This window comes from Salvelinus sp. IW2-2015, linkage group LG26 (assembly GCF_002910315.2).
Source record: "Salvelinus sp. IW2-2015 linkage group LG26, ASM291031v2, whole genome shotgun sequence".
Classification (NCBI taxonomy): Eukaryota; Metazoa; Chordata; class Actinopteri; order Salmoniformes; family Salmonidae; genus Salvelinus; species Salvelinus sp. IW2-2015.
This window is the reverse complement of record NC_036866.1, coordinates 15,563,414-15,585,785: the sequence shown is the minus strand read 5'-3', so window position 1 is coordinate 15,585,785 and position 22,372 is coordinate 15,563,414. Positions and strand designations below refer to the sequence as shown.

Genomic DNA, 22,372 nt, shown 5'->3' with positions numbered 1-22,372 from the left:
GTGGGAAAAAGTTGTGATGGACAAATTTCTGGATGACGATCGTGCCATGCAATGCTGACTCTCTCTGAAAATAACACGTTTTGAAATCGGTGTCAGTGTCATCAATCACTAATAGTTAGTGTTAATGTAAATGTCTATTTCTGATATTGCTACTATGCAAGTAACCATTTGGCTGTACCGTTTACACATTCTGTAGAGACCACTCACTTAGCAAAATATTGGTATGTGTGGTTGTAACATACCACAACAATATCGTGGCACTGTATCAAGTGTCATTTACAGAAATATTTGSCGTATGCATCTGTTTATGTACTGTACATGTGTACCTCACTCAGGTTGCATGGCCTTAACTTATGTATGGAATACTGTGATAAGTGCATGTGTAACAGTTTATAAAGTATGTGAATGTACTGGTGTGAAAGCATTTGGGCAGTAGTGTGAAGTATTTTGTTTGGTATCTGTACACTACTTTACTTTTTTCTATATTTTTGGGGGGCTACTTTTACTTCACATTTGTAAAGAAAATTATTTTTACTCAATACATTTTCCTTGACACCTAAAAGTACTTGTTACATTTTGATTGAAGTTGTCCAATTCTCACACACTTATCAAGAGAACATCCCTACTGCCTCTGTTCTGGCCGACTCACTAAACACAAATGCTTTGTTTGTCAATTATGTCTGAGTGGTGACGAGAGCCAGGGGCACACTCCAATAAATTGTGCCGTCTGGTTTAATATAAAAATCATAAGTCACTTCAATTTCCTTGACAGTTTAGTATATTTTTCCACCACTGAATGTGGCTGGGGGTTATAGCATTTATTTCACATAACCCATCAATTTATACAAGAGTGTCTATAACATTTATCTGGACACTGTTTACCTGGATTTGTTCCTTTATTGTAGGCTACTACTTTTACCTTTTTAGTCTTTGTCTAAACACTACTCACTGTTTAGCACATGACCTCATGTGAATCCTTAAAGAGATGGGTGGGTATGGTTTAAGAGGGTGTGAACARTGCTGAATGGGTGTAGACAAGCGAGAGCTCCCAGTTGGTCCTTTTCTCAAAAGTGAGTTTACAATTTGTTCAACTTTCAAAGCAGAATGACTTTCCCATTGTTCCTAATTGCAGTGTATGATATACCATTTTGTAGCTCTGCGCCGCTACTTTTATTCAAATTTTGCTACATAAGACCGATTTGAACTGGTCAGTCACATTTTGGAACAGTGAGTGCATTGAAAAGGTAAAGTTATTGTAGAACTAGGTGGGGTTTAGCTGAAACTATTACTTTGTGCCTGTGGTAACTAGTGACTACCCTCACCCCTTCTATCTTAATAAGGGCGTGTATATTTGATGGTTGGATTGTCGAGTTTGTATTCATCCTCCTGCGTGCTGGCGGACATAAGTCCCCTTGTGGGAGAGAGAAATCCAAAAGAATAAGTAATAACACTTCTAACTAAAACATTTATTCACCAAATTATGTTAATGTTCAAATTATTTCATATTAATTCCACTGTTGAGTCACTGGTGTTTATCAGCCTGTTGCCAAGCTAGCTAACACAAGATCCACGTTGGGGACGATGAAATAACAGAAGCCCATTTTTAATGACTGGAGCGACGCGAGCGGCGAAAATAGGAGAGGGACATAAACAGTGTGGGACCATAGTTGGGGGAAAGCTGACATTTATGCAAATACTCCGATATCCTTTTGCTGTTGACCAATCGAAGCTCAATATAGTTTCCAGACTCTACTGGATTGGCTTATACCTAGCCTGCTTGCTAGCACCAACATGAGGGCGAAGCAAGTGTGGCCATCTGAATTTACACGTTAAAAAGAATCTCGGACGTGTCAGACGTGAAAGCTATGATGAACAACTAAACTAACTAATCAATCAAATKTAATCAAATGTATTTATAAAGCCCTTCTTACATCAGCTGATGTCACAAAGTGCTGTACAGAAACCCAGCCAAAAACCCCAAACAGCAAGCAATGTAGAAGCAATGCAGGTGTAGAAGCACGGTGGCTAGGAAGAAACCTAGAGAGGAACCAGGCTATGAGGGGTGGCCAGTTCTCTTCTGGCTGTGCTGGGTGGAGATTATAACAGAACATGGCCAAGATGTTAAAATGTTCATAGATGACCAGCAGGGACAAATAATAATAATCACAGTGGCTGTTGAGGGTGCAACAGGTCAGCACCTGAGGAGTAAATGTCAGTTGGCTTTTCATAGCAGATCATTCAGAGTATCTCTACCGCTCCTGCTGTCTCTAGAGAGTTGAAAACAGCAGGTGTGGGACAGGTAGCACGTCTGGTGAACTGGTCAGGGTTCCATAGCCGCAGGCAGAACCGTTTAAACTGGAGCAGCAGCGCGGACTGGGGACAGCAAGGAGTCATCAGGCCAGGTAGTCCTGAGGCATGGTCCTAGGGCTCAGTTCCTCCGAGAGAGAAAAAGAGAGCATACTTAAATTCACACAGAACACTGGCTAAGACAGAAGAAATACTCCAGATATAACAGACTGACACTAGCCCCCCGACACAAACTACTGCAGCATAAATACTGGAGGCTGAGACAGGAGGGGTCGGGAGACTCTGTGGCCCTGTTCGACGATACCCCCGGACAGGGCCAAACAGGCAGGATATAACCCCACCCACTTTGCTAAAGCACAGCCCCCACAGCACTAGAGGGATATCTTCAACCACCAACTTACCATCCTGAGACAAGGCCGAGTATAGCCCACAAAGATCTCCGCCACGGCACTACCCAAGGGGGGGCGCCAACACAGACAGGAAGATCACCAGTAAGCCAGTGACTCAGCCCCTGTAATAGGGGTGGAGAGAGGGGGACCGGCCAGGCGAGACAGCAAGGGCGGTTCCTTGCTCCAGTGCCTTTCCTTGCTCCAGTGCCTTTCCGTTCACCTTCACACTTCTGGGCCAGACTACACTCAATCACAGGACCTACTGAAGAGATGAGTCTTCAATAAAGACTTAAAGGTTGAGACCGAGTCTGCGTCTCTCACATATGTAGGCAGACCATAACATAAAAATGGAGCTCTATAGGAGAAAGCCCTGCCTCCAGGTGTTTGCTTAGAAATTCTAGGGACAGTAATGGGGCCTGCGTCTTGTGACCGTAGCGTACGTGTAGGTATGTACGGCAGGACCAAATCAGAAAGATAGGTAGGAGCAAGCCCATGTAATGCTTTGTAGGTTAGCAGTAAAACCTTGAACTCAGCCCTTGCCTTAACAGGAAGCCGGTGTAGAGAGCCTAGCACTGGAGTAATATGATCACATTTTTTGGTTCTAGTCAAGATTCTAGCAGCCATGTTTAGCACTAACTGAAGTTTATTTAGTGCTTTTTCCGGGTAGCCGGAGAKTAGAGCATTTCAGTAGTCTAACCTAGAAGTGACAAAAGAATGGATACGTTTTTCCTCGTCATTTTTGGACAGAAAGTTTCAGATTTTTTGCAATGTTACGTAGATGGAAAAAAGCTGTCCTTGAAACAGTCTTGATATGTTCGTCAAAAGAGAAATCAGGGTTCAGAGTAATGCCGAGGTCCTTCACAGTTTTATTTGAGACGACTGTACAACCATCAAGATTAATTGTCAGATTCAACAGAAGATCTCTGTATTTCTTGGGACCTAGAACAAGCACCTCTATTTTGTCTGAGTTTAAAAGTAGAACATTTTCCGCCATCCACTTCCTTATGTCTGAAACACAGGTTTCCAGGGAGGGCAATTTTGGGGCTTCACCATGTTTCATCAAAATGTACAGCTGTGTGACATCCGCATAGCAGTGAAAGTTAACATTATGTTTCCAAATGACATCACCAATAGGTAAAATATATAGTGAAAACAATAGTGGTCCTAAAACGGAGCCTTGAGGAACACCGAAATGTACAGTTGATTTGTCAGAGGACAAACCATCCACAGAGACAAACTGATACCTTTCCAACAGATAAGATCTAAACCAGGCCAGAACTTGTCTGTGTAGACCATTTTGGGTTTCCAATCTCTCCAAAAGAATGTGGTGATCAATGGTATCAAAAGCAGCACTAWGGTCTAGGAGCACGAGGACAGATGCAGAGCCTCGGTCTGATACCATTTAAAAGCTAATTTACCACCTTCAGAAGTGCCGTCTCAGTGCTATGATGGGGTCTAAAACCAGACTGAAGCGTTTCGTATACATTGTTAGTCTTCAGGAAGGCAGTCAGTTGCTGCGCAACAGCTTTTTCAAAATGTTTTGAGAGGAATGGGAGATTTGATATAGGCCAATAGTTTTTTTTATTTTCTGGGTCACGGTTTGGCTTTTTCAAGAGAGGCTTTATTACTGCCACTTTTAGTGAGTTTGGTACACATCCGGTGGATAGAGAGACATTTATTATGTTCAACATAGGAGGRCCAAGCACAGGAAGCAGCTCTTTCAGTAGTTTAGTTGGAATAGGGTCCAGTATGCAGCTTGAAGGTTTAGAGGCCATGATTATTTTCATCAATGTGTCAAGATATATAGTACATAAAAACTTGAGTGTCTCCCTTGATCCTAGATCCTGGTAGAGTTGTGCACACTCAGGACAACTGAGCTTTGGATGCATACCCAGATTTAAAGAGGAGTCCGTAATTTGCTTTCTAATGATCATGATCTTTTCATCAAAGAAGTTCATGAATTTATCACTGAAGTGAAAGCCATCCTCTCTTGGGGAATGCTGCTTTTTAGTTAGCTTTGCGACAGTATCAAAAATACATTTTGGATTGTTCTTATTTTCCTCAATTAAGTTGGTACTGCACGGTACTGTCTTTCCAAGCTAGTCGACTTCCAATTTGGTGTAGAGCCATTTCCGTTCCAATTTTCTGGAAGCTTGCTTCAGAGCTTGGGTATTTTCTGTATATCAGGAAGCTAGTTTCTTATGACAAATGTTTTTAGGGGTGTGACTCCATCTAGGGTATTGCGCAAGGTGAAATTGAGTTCCTCAGTTAGGTGGTTAACTGATTTTTGTACTTTGACGTCCTTGGGTGGGTGGCGGGGGTCTGGTAGGGCATCTAGGAATCTTTGGGTTGTCCGAGAATTTATAGTACGACTTTTGATGMTCCTTGGTTGGGRTCTGAGCAGATTATTTGTTGCGATTACAAACATAATAAAATGGTGGTCCGATAGTCCAGGATTATGAGGAAAAACATTAAGATCCAAAACATTTATTCCATGCGACAAAACTAGGTCCAAAGTATGACTGTGGCAGTGAGTACGTCCAGAGACATGTTGGACAAAACCCACTGAGTCAATGATGGCTCCCGAAAACCTTGGAGTGGGCTTTTCCATGTGAATATTAGTCAGCAAAAATGTGAATATTATCTGCTATGACTACAAGGTCCGGTAGGAATTCGGGGAACTCAGTGAGGAACGCTGTATATGGCCCAGGAGGCCTGTAAACAGTAGCTATAAAAAGTGATTGAGTAGGCTGCATAGATTTCATGACTAGAAGCTCAAAAGACGAAAACCTCAGKKKTTTTTTGTAAATTGAAATTTGCTATCGTAAATGTTAGCAACACCTCTGACTTTGCRGGATGCGTGGGCTATATGGTCACTAGTGTAACCAGGAGGTGAGGCCTCATTTAACACTGTATATTCATCAGGCTTAAGCCATGTTTCAGTCAGGCCAATCACATCAAGATTATGATCAGCCTTTAGTTCATTGACTATAACTGCCTTGGAAGTGAGGGATGTAACATTAAGTAACCCTATTTTGAGATGTGAGGTATCACAATCTCTTTCAATAATGGCAGGAATGGAGAAGGTCTTTATTCCAGTGAGATTGCTAAGGCGAACACCGCCATGTTTAGTTTTGCCCAACTTAGGTCGAAGCACAGATATTCTCAATGGGGATAGCTGAGCTGACTACACTGACTGTGCTAGTGACAGACTCCACTAAGCTGGCAGGTTGGCTAACAGCCTGCTGCCTGGCCTGCACCCTATCTCATTGTAGAGCTAGGGGAGTTAAAGCCCTGTCTATGTTCGTAGATAAGATGGAAACACCCCTCCAGCTGGATGGAGTCCGTCACTCCTCAACAGGCCAGGCTTGGTCCTGTTTGTGGGTGAGTAYCAGAACGAGGGCCAATTATCTACAAATTCTATCTTTTGGGAGGGGCAGAAAACAGTTCTCAACCAGCGATTGAGTTGTGAAACTCTGCTGTAGAGCTCATCACTCCCCCTAACTGAGAGGGGGCCAGAGACAATTACTCGATGCCGACACATCTTTCTAGCTGATTTACACGCTGAAGCTATGTTGCGCTTGGTGACCTCTGRCGGTTTCATCCTAACATCGTTGGTGCCGACTTGGATAACAATATCCCTATACACTCTACACTCGCCAGTTTTAGCTTTAGCCAGCACCATCTTCAGATTAGCCTTAACGTCGGCAGCCCTGCCCCCTGGTAAACAGTGTATGATCGCTGGATGATTCGTTTTAAGTCTAATACTGCGGGTAATGGCGTCGCCAATGACTAGGGTTTTCAATTTGTCAGAGCTAATGGTGGGAGGCTTCGGCGTCTCAGACCCCGTAATGGGAGGAGTCAGAGACCAGAGAAGGTTCGGCCTCTAACTCCGACCCGCTGCTTAATGGGGAGACCCGTTGAAAGTTTCTGTCGGCTGAATGAGCGACACCGGTTGAGCATTCCTACAGCATTTCCTTCCAGAAGCCATGAGAACATTGTCTGGCTGTGGGGACTGTGCGAGGGGATTTATACTGTATACGCTGTTTCATCCTTTCCTACACTTAAATTACCCTTGCCTAACGATTGCATCTGAAGCTGGGCTTGCAGCACAGCTTTCCTCGCCATAAGGTGATCGTTCTCCTGTATATTATGAGTACAGCGACTGCAATAAGAAAGCATCATGTTAATGTTACTATTTAGCTTCAGCTAGTGGAGGTCCTGAGTGAAAAAGGGTGAAAAAAATAGAATGAAAAAAGTTGAGCAAGGGGATAAAATAAAAATATAAACGGTAATTAAAAAAATTAAACCGTGAAGTTGGCAGGTAGAAAAGTAAGGTGAGCAACAAACCGCACAGCAGCACGTAAACAAGTCTACAAGTTGTGACCGGAAATGAACACTAATCGTAGATTCCGTAGTGTTAATTGTGAAGACCCAGACGTTATTATTATTATTATTTTTTATCATGAATTGGCTAATTTGCTAGCCAGCTAAAGACATGTGGCAAATTAGTTTTCCCATTTGTTTTCAGGGACTAAAGAGGGCACCTGATTGGCATTTCACGCATTTGGCTTAGCAGGAGGAAACAGTCATGCTTGACTCGTTTGGAGGTAAGACATTTCAACGTCTGATTGAAAAATGTAAATCCAGCCAGTTGTATTCYGTTCAATCTAGGCTTGCTTGYYAGCCAAGTTATTTGTGCATTCTGTTGAGTCTGTTTACCTAACGTTTGCTGACTTTCTCTTACGATATTGTGTTGTACCATTGGGTTTGGCTTTACTAGTTAAAATTAGAGGATAAGTTATTTTACTACTCAATGTAAACAACAAGTCTATAAATATGCAAAACTTAACAAAACAATTGCACATTAAGAGGTTGTTGTGGCTTCAGCAACTTGAACCAGCACTGAAATTTGAGCAGTGAGGTTAATTTCTCCCCTCTTATCTGTGCTTGTTCCAGGTTGAAGGAGATCCCACCCTGACACCTGGCCAGATGTAAAGAACTTGAGAACCCCCCAGCCACCAGGACAATCACCATATCCCAGGATTTTTTTCAGGGGTGTGCAACATCACAATGTTAGATACTTACTGCACTGTTGGAGCTAGAAGCATAAGCATTTCGCTGCACCAACTATAACATCTGCTAATCTGTGACGTGACCAATAAACTTTTATTTGATATAGAAATAGATTCATCCATGTTATTGTTTATCATGCAGATTGTTCAGGTCATTGTAATTTATGACGCTCATTTATGATTTATGACGCTAAAATACGCTAAAATACAGATTTGACTTCTGGGGAATTGCACTGTGTGCAAGTCTTACATTTAGACCATAATTAGTTGATTGAGGTGTTGGTAAAGGGCTGGAACAAAAACCTGTAAACTCCTATGTATAAAAAYATTTTAAAAACCTGTGGATGTCATGACAAAATTTGCCCTCATCTACTGAACAAGTTTATGAATGTTGGAGGTTAATCTCAGTGATGTCCCTCACTGGGGAATGACTTATACTGTGCTCAAAATGTGAGAGAAATACGATTTTTGTGCGTATGGAAAATTTCTGGGATCTTTTATTGCAACTCATGAAACATGGGACCAACACTTTACATGTTGTGTTTTATATTTTTGTTAAGTGTACATTTTTGCAATTGTATTAAAAAACAAACCTTATACATTAAAAAAAATATATATATATATACCGTATTTACAAAGTATTCAGACCCGTTGCTATGACACTCGAAATTGAGCTCAGGTGCATCCTGTTTCTATTGATCGTCCTTGATGTTTCTACAACTTGGAGTCCACCTGTGATTAATTGAATTGATTGGACATGATTTGGAAAGGCACACACCTGTATGTAAGGTCCCACAGTTGACAGTGCATGTCAGCGCAAAAACCAAGCCATGAGGTTGAAGGAATTGTCCTTAGCTCCGAGACAGGATTGTGTCGAGGCACAGATCTGGGGAAGGGTACCAAAAAGTGCCTGCAGAATTGAAGGTCCCCAAGAACACAGTGGCCTCCATCATTCTTAAATGGAAGAMGTTTGGAACCACCAAGACTCTTCCTAGAGCTGTCCGCCTGGCCAAACTGAGCAGTTGGGGGAGAAGGGTCTTGGTCAGGGACGTGACCAAGAACCCAATGGTCACTCTGACAGAGCGCCAGAGTTCCTCTGTGGAGATGGGAGAACCTTCCAGAAGGACAACCATCTCTGCAGCACTCCACCAAAATCAGGCCTTTATGGTAGAGTGGCCAGACGGAAGCCACTCTTCAGTAAAAGGCACAACAGCCCGCTTGGAGTTTGCCAATGGGCACCTAAAGACTCTCAGACCATGAGAAACAAGATTCTCTGCTCTGATGAAACCAAGATTAAACTCTTTGGCCTGAATGCCAAGCGGCACGTCTGGAAGAAACATGGCACCATCCCTACGGTGAAGCATGGTGGTGGCAGCATCATGCTGTGGGGATGTTTTCAAATCAAATTGTATTTGTCACGTGCTGAATACAACAGATGTAGACCTTACAGTGAAATGCTTATGTACAAGCCCTTAGCCAACAATGCAGTGAAGAATATACCTTAAAAAAGGTAAATAATTAAAGAGCAGCAGTAAAATAACAATAGCGAGGCTATATACAGGGGGTACCGGTACAGAGTCAATGTGCGGTTAGTTGAGGTAATATGTACATGTAGGTTAATAACAGAGTAGCAGCAGTGTAGAAGGAGGGGGGGGGGGCAATGCAAAAAGTCTGTGTAGCCATTTTATTAGATGTTCAGGAGTCTAATGGCATGGGGGTAGAAGCTGTTTAGAAGCCCTTGAACCTAGACCTAGCTGTGYGGTAGCAGAGAGAACAGTCTATGACTAGGGTGGCTGGAGTCTTTSACAATTTTTAGGGCCTTCCTCTGACACCGCCTGGTCTAGTGGTCCTGGGTGGCAGGAAGCTTGGCCCCGGTGATGTACTGGGCTGTACGCACTACAGTCTGTAGTGCCTTGCGTTCAGAGGCCTGGGACTGGGAGACTAGTCAGGATCGAGGCAAAGATGAAYGGAGCAAAGTACAGAGAGATCCTTGATGAAAACCTGCTCCAGAGCACTCAGACTKKGGYGAAGGTTCACCTTCCAACAGGACAACGACCCTAAGYACACAGCSAAGACMATGCAGSAGTGGCTTTGAGACAAGTCTGAATGTCCTTGAGTGGCCCAGGCAGAGCCYGGAMTTGAACCTGATCGAAAATCTCTGAAGAGACCTGAAAATAGCTGTGCAGCAACGCTCCCCATCCAACCTGACAGCGCTTCTTTATCTGCAGAGGAGAATGGGAGAAACTCCCCAAATACAGGTGTGCCAAGCTTATAGTGTCATACCCAAGAAGACTCTAGGCTGTAATCGCTGCCAAAGGTCCTTCAACAAAGTACTGAGTAAAGGGTCTGAATACCTATGTAAATCTGATATTTCCAAACATGTCTAAACCTGTTTTTGCTTTGTCGCTATGGGGTATTGTGTGTAGATTGAAGTGGGAAAAACATTTAATTCAGTTTTAAAGTTTGGACACACCTACTCATTCAAGGGTTTTTCTTTATTTTTTACTATTTTCTACATTGTAGTAACCAAAAAAAGTGTTAAACAAATCAATATATTTTGTATTTGAAATACTTCAAAGTAGCCACCCTTTGCCTTGTTGACAGCTTTGCACACTCTTGGCATTCTCTTAATCAGCTTGGCCTGGAATGCTTTTCAAACAGTCTTGAAGGACTTCCCACATATGCTGAGCAGTTGTTTGTTGCTTTTCCTTCACTCTGCGGTCCAATTCATCACAAACCATCTCAATTGGGTTGAGGTTGGGTGATTGTGGAGGCCAGGACAATGACCCAACACACCTCCAGGCTGTGTAAGGGCTATTTGACCAAGAAGGAGAGTGATGGAGTGCTGCATCAAATGACCTGTTGAAAAACAAATAATAGTGCCGCATACCGCAAACCAGATGGGATGGCGGATCGCTACAGAATGCTGTGGTAGCCATGCTGGTTAAGTGTGCCTTGAATTCTAAATCAATCACAGACAATGTCACCAGCAAAGCACCATCACACCTCCTGCTTCACGGTGGGAACCACACATGCGGAGATCATCCGTTCACCTACTTTGCATCTTACAAAGACACAGCGGTTGGAACCAGCAGGTATATTTCACTTGTCATCCCCAAAGCCAACTCCTCCTTTGGCCGCCTTTCCTTACAGTTCTCTGCTGCCGGTGACTGGAACGAATTGCAAAAATCACTGAAGCTGGAGTCTTATATCTCTCTCACTAACTTTAAGCATCAGCTGTCAGAGCAGCTTACCGATCATTGCACCTGTACACAGCCCATCTGTAAATAGACTACCCAACTACCTCCTCTCCATATTATTATAATTTTTTTGCTAATTTYCACACCATTATCGCTGCTTGCACATTCATCTTCTGCTCATCTATCACTCCAGTGTTAATGCTAAATTGTAATTATTTCGCCACTATGGCCCATTTATTGCCTTACCTCCCTAATCTTACTACATTTGCACACACTGTATATATATTTTTCTATTGTGTTATTGACTGTACGTTTGTTTATCCCATGTGAAACTGTGTTGTTTGTGTTGCACTGCTTTGCTTTATCTTGGCCAGGTCGCAGTGGTAAATGAGAACTTGTTCTCAACTGGCCTACCTGGTTAATAAAGGTGAAATAAAAATAAAATAAGAAAAGTAATCTCAAATTTGGACTCATCAGACCAAGGACAGATTTCCACTAGTCTAATGTTCATTGCTTGTGTTTCTTGACTCAAGCAAGTCTCTTCTTCTTATTAGTGTCCTTTAGTAGTGGTTTCTTTGCAGCAATTCGACCGTGAAGGCCTGATTCCCGCAGTCTCCTCTAAACAGTTGATGTTGAGATGTCTGTTACTTGAACTTTGAAGCATGTAGATGGGCTGCAATTTCTGAGGCTGGTATCTAACTTACTCTGGGTCTTCCTTTCCTGTGGCGGCTCATGAGAGCCAGTTTTTCATAGCACTTGATGGTTTTTGCAACTGCACTTGAAGAAACTTTCCGCATTGACTGACCTTTATGTCTTAAAGTAATGATGSACTGTTGTTTCTCTTTCCTTATTTGAGCTGTTCTTGCCATAATATGGACTTGGTATTTTACCAAATAGGGCCATCTGTACATGACCCCTGCCTTGTCACAACACAATTTATTGGCTCGAACGCATTCAGAAGGAAAGAAATTCCACAAATTAACATTTAACAAGGCAYACCTGTTAATTGAAATGCATTCCAGGTGACTTCCTCATGAAGCTGGTTGAGAGAATGCCAAGACGGTGCAAAGCGGTCATCAAGGCAAAGGGTGGCTACTTTTGAAGAATCTCAAATAAAATATTTTGATTTGTGGTACACTTTTTTGGTTACTACATGATTCCATGTGTTGTTTCAATGTCTTCACTATTATTCTACAATGTAGAAAATAGTAAAAATAAAGAAAACCCTTGAATGAGTAGGTGTGTCCAAACTTTTGACTGGTTGTGCTTAAGACCGATACAATAAGACCACACATTGGCAGAATAAAATTAACCACACATTTTGTTTCATCACAAAACGAGTCTTCAAAGCATTTTGCATGTAACAAACAGTTACATGACCTACAGCATGGTCAAGCAAGTACATTCTTCCGACATTTTCAGACTACTAAACAATWATTGATTTAGAACCACGGAATTACTGCAAGTAGCAAAAGCAAGAGCTGCCTCCACTATTTCAGCAACATTTCAACATCAAATCACCTATGCTAAGTCTTATACAGTGCCAACTGAAAGATACCAAAAACAATTTAGTCCAATCAACATAAGATAAATATGTGTCTGTCATTGGTTCTGATGTGTGCGTGCATGCACGCAAATAGAAAAAACATGTTGACGAAATGGTCTATGACTGTCATATATTTTTTGTCCTAGGCTACCTGGCTAAAATGCTTGCTTGCTATCCTAACTTCCTTTCATGAGCACAATGAGCCAACTAGTTAACATTAGCGTACTACATCTAGCTACATATTGAACTCCCATCCTATCAAGCCAGGGGCACAATGTATGAATTTATGGTTGGATAAGAACTGCGTTTATAATCATTGGCCAGTACGGAGAATTAAGTAAAACCACAAAACCAAATCCCTATCCCCATCCATGGCTAGTTCAGAAAAGGGCCATTTTTAGATAGCTAGTTAACCACCTGGGGACAACGAGATTCAACAATTCTCGTTTATTTTCTGTCAATGATGTTTGGTATTTTGACGTGATTCGATTGGTGTGAAGACAAATCCAAACTGGTTTCCCATTACACTTTTATTTTTTTTGTGCACCAGGATCATTCATACATAGTTGAGCTCTCTCAGTTTAGCTCAACACTGATTGGCTATTATTTTATACTTTTTTTATCAAGAGAGGCCAAATGCTTGCTGGCTTGACTTGCATTCAGTGCTAAGTGCGCAAAAAATGTCACTATTTTTGACCTGACAGCATCAGATAGGGGCCTACACATACTGAGTCAGAGGGGCGCTGTTTAGCTTGCTTGGATGCTTTCACCGGTGAGACGTTCAGGTGAAAGAAAATTATGAAACAGACAAAATATTTATTTTTTCTTGGTCAATTTCTTGGGTGAACCTGGCTTTCTTTGGCATCCATGTCACTGATTTTTCGAGGTAGGAATATCACAAAAATATAATCAATGTCTCATTATAGAAAAGACATTGGCCTGTATTGAAATCTGACATGTATAATGGATATTTTTGAGATCTTAAAGTAATCATACTATTAACTTGCAGAGTAGTGGGAGTGGCTTCATCACAATGCTACCTCATACCAGGTTTATTCCGGCCTGCGTGAACGGGAAGAGCTTGTGAAACACATGAAAACATGAAATTATCCTGGGAATCGATATGCCCAAAAACGATATAACATTCCAAATGGTTGAATCTTTCTTTTAATGCCTTTGCACTCTCAAAGGGAAATGATTAGCATTCAGTTGGAGTGCAGTGAAAACATGTCAAGGTTACGTGGAGAGAATTAACGGTGCTTAGCTCGGAAAGCTGCGTCAATTGAAATAAATTCATTAGGCCCTAATCTATGGATTTCACATGATTGGGGACACAGTTAAGCAACTGTTGTTCACAGATGCCTTAAAAAAAGGTAGGGGCGTGGATAAGAAAACCAGTCAGTATCTGGTGTGACTACCATTTGCCTCGTACAGCGAGATACATCTTCACACAAAGTTGATCAGGCTGTTGATTGTGGCCTGTGGAATGTTGTCCCACTCCTYTGCAATGGCTGGGCGAAGTTGCTGGATATTGGCGGGAACTAGATCACGCTGTCATACACATTGATCGAGAGCATCCCAAACATGCTCAATGGGTGACATGTCTGGTAACTATTCAGGCCCTCGAAGAACTGGGACATTTTCAGCTTCCCGGAATTGTGTACAGATCCTTGCAAAATGGATTCATGAATTATGCTGAAACATGAGGTGATGGCAGAGGATGAATGGCACTACAATGGGCATCCGCATCTTGTCACGGTATCTATTGTGTTTGTTGTCCGTAGCTTATGCCTGCCGGTTGAACGTACTGCCAAATTATCTAAAATTACGTTAGAGGCGGCCTATGGTAGAGAAATGAACATTAAATTATTTGGCAACAGCTCTGGTAGACATTCCTGCAGTCAGCATGCCAACTGCACGCCCCTCAAAACTTGAGACATCTGTGGCATTGTGTTGTGTGACACAACTGCACATTTTAGACTGATCTTTTATTTTCCCCAGCACAAGGTGCACCTGTGTAATGATCATGCCGTTTAATCAGCTTCTTCATATGCCACACCTGTCAAGTGGATAAATTATCTTGGCAAAGGAGGAATGCTCACTAACAGGGATGTATACAAATTTGTGCACAACATTTGATAGAAATTAGCTTTTTGTGCGTATGGAAAATATTTTATTTAATCTCATGAAACATGGGACCAAGTCTTTACATGTTGTTTATATTTTTGTTCAGTTTAAGTCAAAACTGTAGCCAGGCCACCCAGGAAATTTCAATGTTATCTTGGTAAGCAACCAAATTGTTTAAATTGAGATTTTGTGTYACTGGCCTACACACAATATCCCAAAATATCAAAATAATGTGGAATGTGGCTTGTTATGGCAAGCCTAAAAAAAGTTCAGAAGTAAATCTTTGCTTAACAAGTCACATAATAAGTTGCATGGACTCACTCTGTGTACAATAATAGTGTTTAACATGATATTTGAATGATTACCTCATCTACAGTTGAAGTCGGAAGTTTACATACACCTTAGCCAAATACATTTAAACTCAGTTTTTCACAATTCCTGACATTTAATCCAAGTAAAAATTCCCTGTTTTAGGTCAGTTAGGATCACCACTTCATTTTAAGAATGTGAAATGTCAGAATAATAGTAGAGACAATGATTTATTTCAGCTTTTATTTCTTTCATCACATTCCCAGTGGGTCAGAAGTTTACATACACTCAATTAGTATTTGGTAGCATTGCCTTTAAATTGTTTACCTTGGGTCAAATGTTTCGGGTAGCCTTCCACAAGCTTCCCCCAATACGTTGGGTGAATGTTGGCCCATTCCTCCTGACAGAGCTGGTGTAACTGAGCTAGGTTTGTAGGCCTCCTTGCTCGCACACGCTTTTTCAGTTCTGCCCACAAATTTTCTATAGGATTGAGGTCAGGGCTTTGTAATGGCCACTCAATACCTTGACTTTGTTGTCTTTAAGCCATTTTGCCACAACTTTGGAAGTATGCTTGGGGTCATTGTCCATTTGGAAGACCCATTTGCGACCAAGCTTTAACTTCCTGACTGATGTCTTGAGATGTTGCTTCAATATATCCACATAATTGTCTTTCCTCATGATGCCATCTATTTTGTGAAGTGCACCAGTCCCTCCTGCAGCAAAGCACTCCCACATGATGATGCTGCCACCCCCGTGCTTCATGGTTGGGATGGTGTTCTTCGGCTTGCAAGCCTCCCCCTTTTTCCTCCAAACATAACAATGGTCATTATGGCCATACAGTTCTATTTTTGTTTCATCAGACCAGAGGACATTTCTCCAAAAAGTACGATCTTTGTCCCCATGTGCAGTTGCAAACCGTAGTCTGTTTTTTTATGGCGTTTTGGAGCAGTGGCTTCTTCCTTGCTGAGCGGTCTTTCAGGTTATGTTGATATAGGACTCGTTTTACTGTGGATATAGATACTTTTGTACCTATTTCCTCCAGCATCTTCACAAGGTCCTTTGCTGTTGTTCTGGGGTTGATCTGCACCTTTCGTAACCAAAGTACGTTCATCGCTAGGAAAAAGAACGCATCTCCTTCTTGAGCGGTATGACGGCTGCGTGGTCCCATGGTCTTTATACTTGCGTACTATTGTTTGTACAGATGAACGTGGTACCTTCAGGTGTTTGGAAATTGCTCCCAAGGATGAACCRGACTTGTGGAGGTCTACAATTTTTTTTCTGTAGTCTTGGCTGATTTCTTTTGATTTTCCCATGATGTCAAGCAAAGAGGCACTGAGTTTGAAGGTACACCTCCTATTGACTCAAATTGACTCAAATGAAGTCAATTAGTCTATCAGAAGCTTCTAAAGCCATGGCATAATTTTCTGGAATTTTCCAAGCTGTTTAAATGAATTGTCAACTTAGTGTATGTAAACTTCTGACCCACTGGAATTGTGATACAGTGAATTGTAAGTGAAATAATCTGTCTGTTAACAATTCTTGGAAAAATGACTTGTGTCATGCACAAAGTAGATGTCCTAACCGACTTGCCAAAACTATAGTTTGTTAACAAGAAATTTGTGGAGTGGTTGAAAAACGAGTTTTAATGACTCCAACCTAAGTGTATGTAAACTTCCGACTTCAACTGTAGAGTTCCTCAGTCGAGCAGTGAGTTTCAAACACAGATTCAACCACAAGACCAGGGAGGTCTTCCAATGCCTCAGAAAGGGCAGCTAAAAAAATGAATGCAGACATTGAATATCCCTTTTGAGCATGGTGAAGTTATTAATTACACTTTGGATGGTGGATCAATACACCCAGTCACTACAAAGATGCAGGTGTCCTTCCTAACTCAGTTGCCGAAGAGGAAGGAAACCGCTCTGGGATTTCATCATGAGGCCAATGAGGACCTTAGAACAGTTAGAGTCAGATTGKCTGTGATATGACGAAATGGATGATGGATCAACAACATTGTAATTTCTAAACTATACTAACCGAAATGACAGCCTGAAAAGGAAGCCTGTACAGAATAAAAAATATTCCAAAACATGCATCTTGTTTGCAATAGGGCACTAAAGTAAAAATGCAAAAAATGTGGCAAAGCAATTCATTTTATGTTCTGAATACAAAACCTTATGTTTGGGTAAAATCACTGAGTACAACTTTTCATATTTCCAAGCATGGTGGTGGCTTCATCATGTTATGGGTATGCTTGTCATCGGCAAGCTTTTTTAAATATATATAAATCGAGGTAAACAGGTAAAATCCTAGAGGAAAACCTGGTTGTGTGCTTTCCAACAGACACTGGGAGACATTCACTTTTCATTAGGACAATAACCTAAAACACAAGGMCAAATGTACACTGGAGTTGCTTACCAAGATGAAATTGAATGTTACTGACTGGCCTAATTACAGTTTTGACTTAAATCGKCTTGAAAATCTACGGCAAGACTTAAATGGCTGTCTAACAATTTATAAACAACCAACTTGACAGAACTTGAAGAATGTTAAAAATAATATTGTACAATCCTGGTGTGCAAAGCTCTTAGAGACTTACCCAGAAAGACCCACAGCTGTAATCRTTGCCAAAGGTAATTGTAACATGAATGGAGTCAGGGGTATTGAATGCTTATGTAAATGAGATATTTCTGTATTTCATTTGCAATAAATTTGCAAAACATGTCAACTAGCATGTTTTCACTTTGTCATTATGGAGTATTGTTTGTAGATGGGTTAGAAAAAATATATATTGAATCCATTTTGAATTCAGGTTGTTACAACAAAATGTAGAACAAGCAACTAGGATAGGATAGGATAAAGTAATCCTTCTAACCCCCCCCCCCCCCCCCATCTTAAAAGAGTTAGATGCACTATTGTAAAGTGGTTGTTCCACTGGATATCATAAGGTGAATGCACCAATTTGTAAGTCGCTCTGGATAAGAGCGTCTGCTAAATGACTTAAATGTAAATGTAAGTCAAGAGGTGTGAATACTCTATGAAGGCGCTGTACCTGTTTAATGTGAGCAGCCATTCTCACATTGTGTGGCTGTGTTTCTGTGGAGCTCACTGGCCCATTGTTCTCTGGGCTGCAGTTCATTCTAATTCCAGCGCTGATCATGCTCCATGTGCATCTACACAATATGTGGAATGCTGACAAAGGGGTTTGGTTGGTGGGTGGAGGAGTGAGCGAAAGAGATTGCCTCAAAGCCAAAACCAGAAGAATGCAACAGCAGATGTACAAACTGTGAGCCCGTTTGACAGGAAAATAATGTGCCTCTTTCAATACTGTGTACATCATTGGGGGGGATTCACATGACGCGGATCTGCTTGGAAAAAATGCTTTGCACGACATGAATGTACAGTAATAATCTTGCACTTACAAAATTCAGAACTAAAACAGAGCAGCATGCCTTTCATTTAACCCCCTAAAGTCAATTGAAGCTCCACAGCGTCAAACGGTAACATCATTTTGAATATTGAATAGCTCCGTGTGTTTATGCTGGAGATTTAACATTTCTTTAGTGGCTCAATCCCCTCTTTCCGCCGTTATAAAGTTTGCACCCATTCCAAAACATTGGACTTGTGAAAGTGGACTTTCTTTTACACATGAGAAGATCCGGCAAAGAAATTGGTCATGATATAGTCTGCAAAACCCGAACCGTGTGAGCTACAAATATCGACAAGTGAGACTCTCATGAGCATGAAGATGTCGGTTGACCTGCTCTACGACGCACACAAGCTTCAGGGGAGTCATCTGAAGGTAACCCAGGACCTGGCTGTAAAAATTGCAAAAAGGGCATATGGGGTAATGAGCCCAAAATAATATGACCAAACCTGAGTTTTATTATATCTCTCTGATTTAGGACAGACACTTCAAAACCTTGTTTCTTATTATTTACTTTTTTACTGTGTTTTGCCATTTATGAATTATTCAATGCGTTTCTATGGGCTCTAGCAGTAAAGGCTATATTCAATGTTTTTTCTTTTTTTTATATACCTACATAGGTCCTAAAAAATTCTAAATCAAATGGCTAAATTATACATTTTATGACCAACTTATAACAATTCCATACATTAGCTTAGTAGATATTGTGATCTAAGGACTTAAACCTACAGGGGGTTTAATTGCACATACAGAACTAACATCAACAACATGCATGCATGCCAGTCATTCCTGGTTTATTTTACCTTTATTTAACTAGGCAAGTCAGTTAAGAACAAATTCTTATTTACAATGACGGCGTACCCTGGCCAAACCTGGACGACGCTGGGCCAATTGTGCGCCGCCCTATGGGACTCCCTATCACGGCCAGATGTGATTCAGCCTGGATTCAAACCAGGGACCGTAATGACGCCTCTTGCACTGAGATGCAGTGAGCCCCGAGGGTTGATGAGAGATTAACTGCTTCTCCTAGTTTTTATGAGAAATATTACTGTGATGAAAATTCCAGATTGGCTGCATAATCAAATAACATACAGCTCAGACACCCATATAGACCCCACAATACATGCCACCAGKGGTCTCCTCACAGTCCAAGTCGAATTCATGCCAACACACAGTATTTATTATACAGAGCCATGATCGCAAAGAACTCCCTTCCATCTCCAATTACTCAAGCAAAATTACCATTAAAAATGTAGAAAACATCTCATGGCACAATAGGGACTGAAATGATGCACACACTAACAGTCTACACATTCTTTAGTTGTATTGTTTGTATATCGTTGTATTTTACATTTGTGTGACCGTTCTTGTCTATCAGTGTATCTGTGGAAGAATAGCTGCTGCTTCGGCAAAATCTAAATGGGGATCTGAATAAACCAATAAGTTGTGTCTGTATTCCTCGTTGGCGCTGTTTTGTCTGTTTCAGTGTTTTGCCTCTGAGACATGAGACTTTGGTTTCACTGTGTATCCATCCGCCTCTCTGTTCACAGATGTCACATGTTTCCGGCCATAGTGACTAGCAGAGGCTTGCTGGGGCTTGCCTGCCTGTAGACCAACGAGATGTGTCAAGCGAAGGGTTGGTTMCGCCAGGGTCGCCCAGCTATAGCTGTTAAGCCAAACACCCCCTCGGAGGTAAAGACTGTTCTAGATTATCTGAGGGGTGTGTGGTCCAACGGCAGAACACAAGGTCCTCCAAGAGGGATGCCATTCGCTGGATCTTCTCCCTCACAGCACAAGGAGACATCCATACCATGCTTCCTAACAGTCTTATTCATGACCATGGTGAGAAACAGACCCTTTATAGACAGACAACCGATGTGGGTATTATTGCTCAGTATTTCTAACTGAGGCCATTTTTAAATGTCTTATTATTTGAGGGATCCCCAATTAGATCATTCCAGCTTTGAACCCAGGCGATGTAGTCTTAAGGGGTGATTGGTTTTTGTAAATGACAATTAATAAACTACAGTAAGCAGGAACACTATCCCTTCCATCATAAAATGTGGTGCTGTTTGTTGGCTCTTTGCTGTAGGCTCTCAGCACACACGATTAATGAGCCTCAGCAGACACTCAGATCCAACAAGCAGCCCTACACTACATTGTAAGTCAACTCTTTAAAACAATGAGATACTGTATATCAAAGAAACACAACACGTATCATCTAACTTTCAGGGGAAATACATGTTAAAGTTTAAGCAGTTGTACTGTATTTACTTCGTATCTATGAAACAATTCAGCCTGGGAATCCTGTCAACACCACAGCACAATTTGCTATTGTAGACCTCTTATCATTGAAGCATTTCTTGAAGGTATGAAACAATACCCATTACTCACTGGTCAAAAACTGGTTTAATCAAGATTGTTTCCATGTCATTTCACCCCCAAAATTAAATGTGATTACATTGAAAACATGGAAAACTGATTGGATTAGCAAAAAGTAATCATCGTAAGGGAATTTTCTTTTTTTCACCCACCTTTTAACCTAAATCCAATGGACATGGTGACATTTCTTGTTGATTTCATGTTGAATTCACATTTGTTGACAACTCAACCAAATGTAAAATCAAAACTAGATGTTGAAATTGCATCTGTACCCAGTGGGTACATTGTGGTTGATGTGTGTTTTAGTTATACAACATTTGCACTTGGCACTATACATTTGATAATATGTCAATGAGGGTACTAAGCTTTGATACTGGGATTTTTGGGGGGTGAATTTGGTTTATTTCTGGAGTTTATTTGTGGAATGATAGCCGCCCAGAAGCTACAACCTTTTTCTTCAGAAGCCCCGTAGGAGGAGTTAAAAAATATATATATATATGATAAAGACTCACTTTTAAACTACAGTTACTTTTCCATGTGGGGGGTGCCTTCAAGGACTGTAATAAGGCCTTGTGAACTGAATTCCTTGTGCCTAATACTGGTAGAAAGGGTTGTCATAAATTCACTCTGTTAAAGTGTTTGAATAAATGACTTTTTAATTCACATTGACTACTGGTTGGTTCCATAAGTACAGGGACGGGGGCTTAAATGAGTGCCTCAGCCTGCCGTCCTGATTTGTCACACCTCTAATGCAGACATTCCAGAGGGCTTTGAAGTAGACAAAATCATCTTATGATCGTAATTAGAGTTAGATTAAGACCAGTAGGGATTTATTCCGGAATTTCATCCTTTTTCTGATGTGGTTAGTCTGATGAGAACGTTAATAGAAGAGGTAATAGGCACAGCTAAGCTAGCCAAGTAGTAGAAGTAGTCGAAGGAGGTGTCCACTTCACTGGCTGTAGCAACAACAATGCAAGAAATATGTTCTCTTGAAAGCTAAGATTCATTATTTAATGCAAGATTTTTTGGAAGCACAGTTCGGTCGATATTTTTTATTTTGCTATAGGATTCAAAACACTTACTCTTGCAGCATGCTGCATCAAATGACCTATTCTGTATTTTCACTTGTATATAGAATCGCTCCTTCATGAGCACCAATATAAAGACCCTAAAGCTAGCCCAGTGAAGGCAACAGTAACAATAAACCTTGCTCTGCTGAATATGTTGTCTGCCTAAATCAATTATTTAGAGTTTTATTTATAACTGTTTGCCTTGCAATCCTCTCTTTCCTGGGATACAAGGGTATTTTCCTGTAACGTTTGCTCTGCTACAGCGAGAAGATATTAGCATGACCCATTAGGCTGGGAGTGACAGGTTTGGAAGCTGACCACAACAGTGATATTTCCCCTCAGGGAAAATAAATGCAAACTGTAGATTTCACAGCTTTTTTTTTTTTTAGCTAAAAGGAAAGTTTAAAAACAGAAGTATGGTCCCCGGTCACTTTTTAAGTAGTGTATTCGATCTAGATGTCCACTCATCCTTATACCCGTTCAAATAATAACACCAACCCACTCACCAATCTCTCAATCTGACACTCAGTATGACAGTATGAC

At 41.2% G+C, this 22,372-nt stretch overlaps 1 protein-coding gene across 9 annotated transcripts in view; it reads left to right on the top strand.

The window, feature by feature from the left end:
• LOC111952588 (kelch-like protein 25) overlaps positions 1-21,979 on the top strand; it is a 57,347-nt gene extending 35,368 nt beyond the window's left edge. For 7 of the 9 annotated variants that reach the window (XR_011474184.1, XR_002875754.2, XR_002875753.1 and 4 more), the window contains 2 exons: positions 7,228-7,306; positions 7,656-8,110. The gene's annotated coding sequence lies outside the window, so the exon portion shown is untranslated. Of the gene's footprint in view, positions 1-2; positions 6,081-7,227; positions 7,307-7,655; positions 8,111-19,927 lie in introns of those variants that run through there. The other 2 variants (XR_011474185.1, XM_070435163.1) reach the window with 2 other exon arrangements.
• The last annotated feature ends 393 nt before the right edge of the window (positions 21,980-22,372 follow it).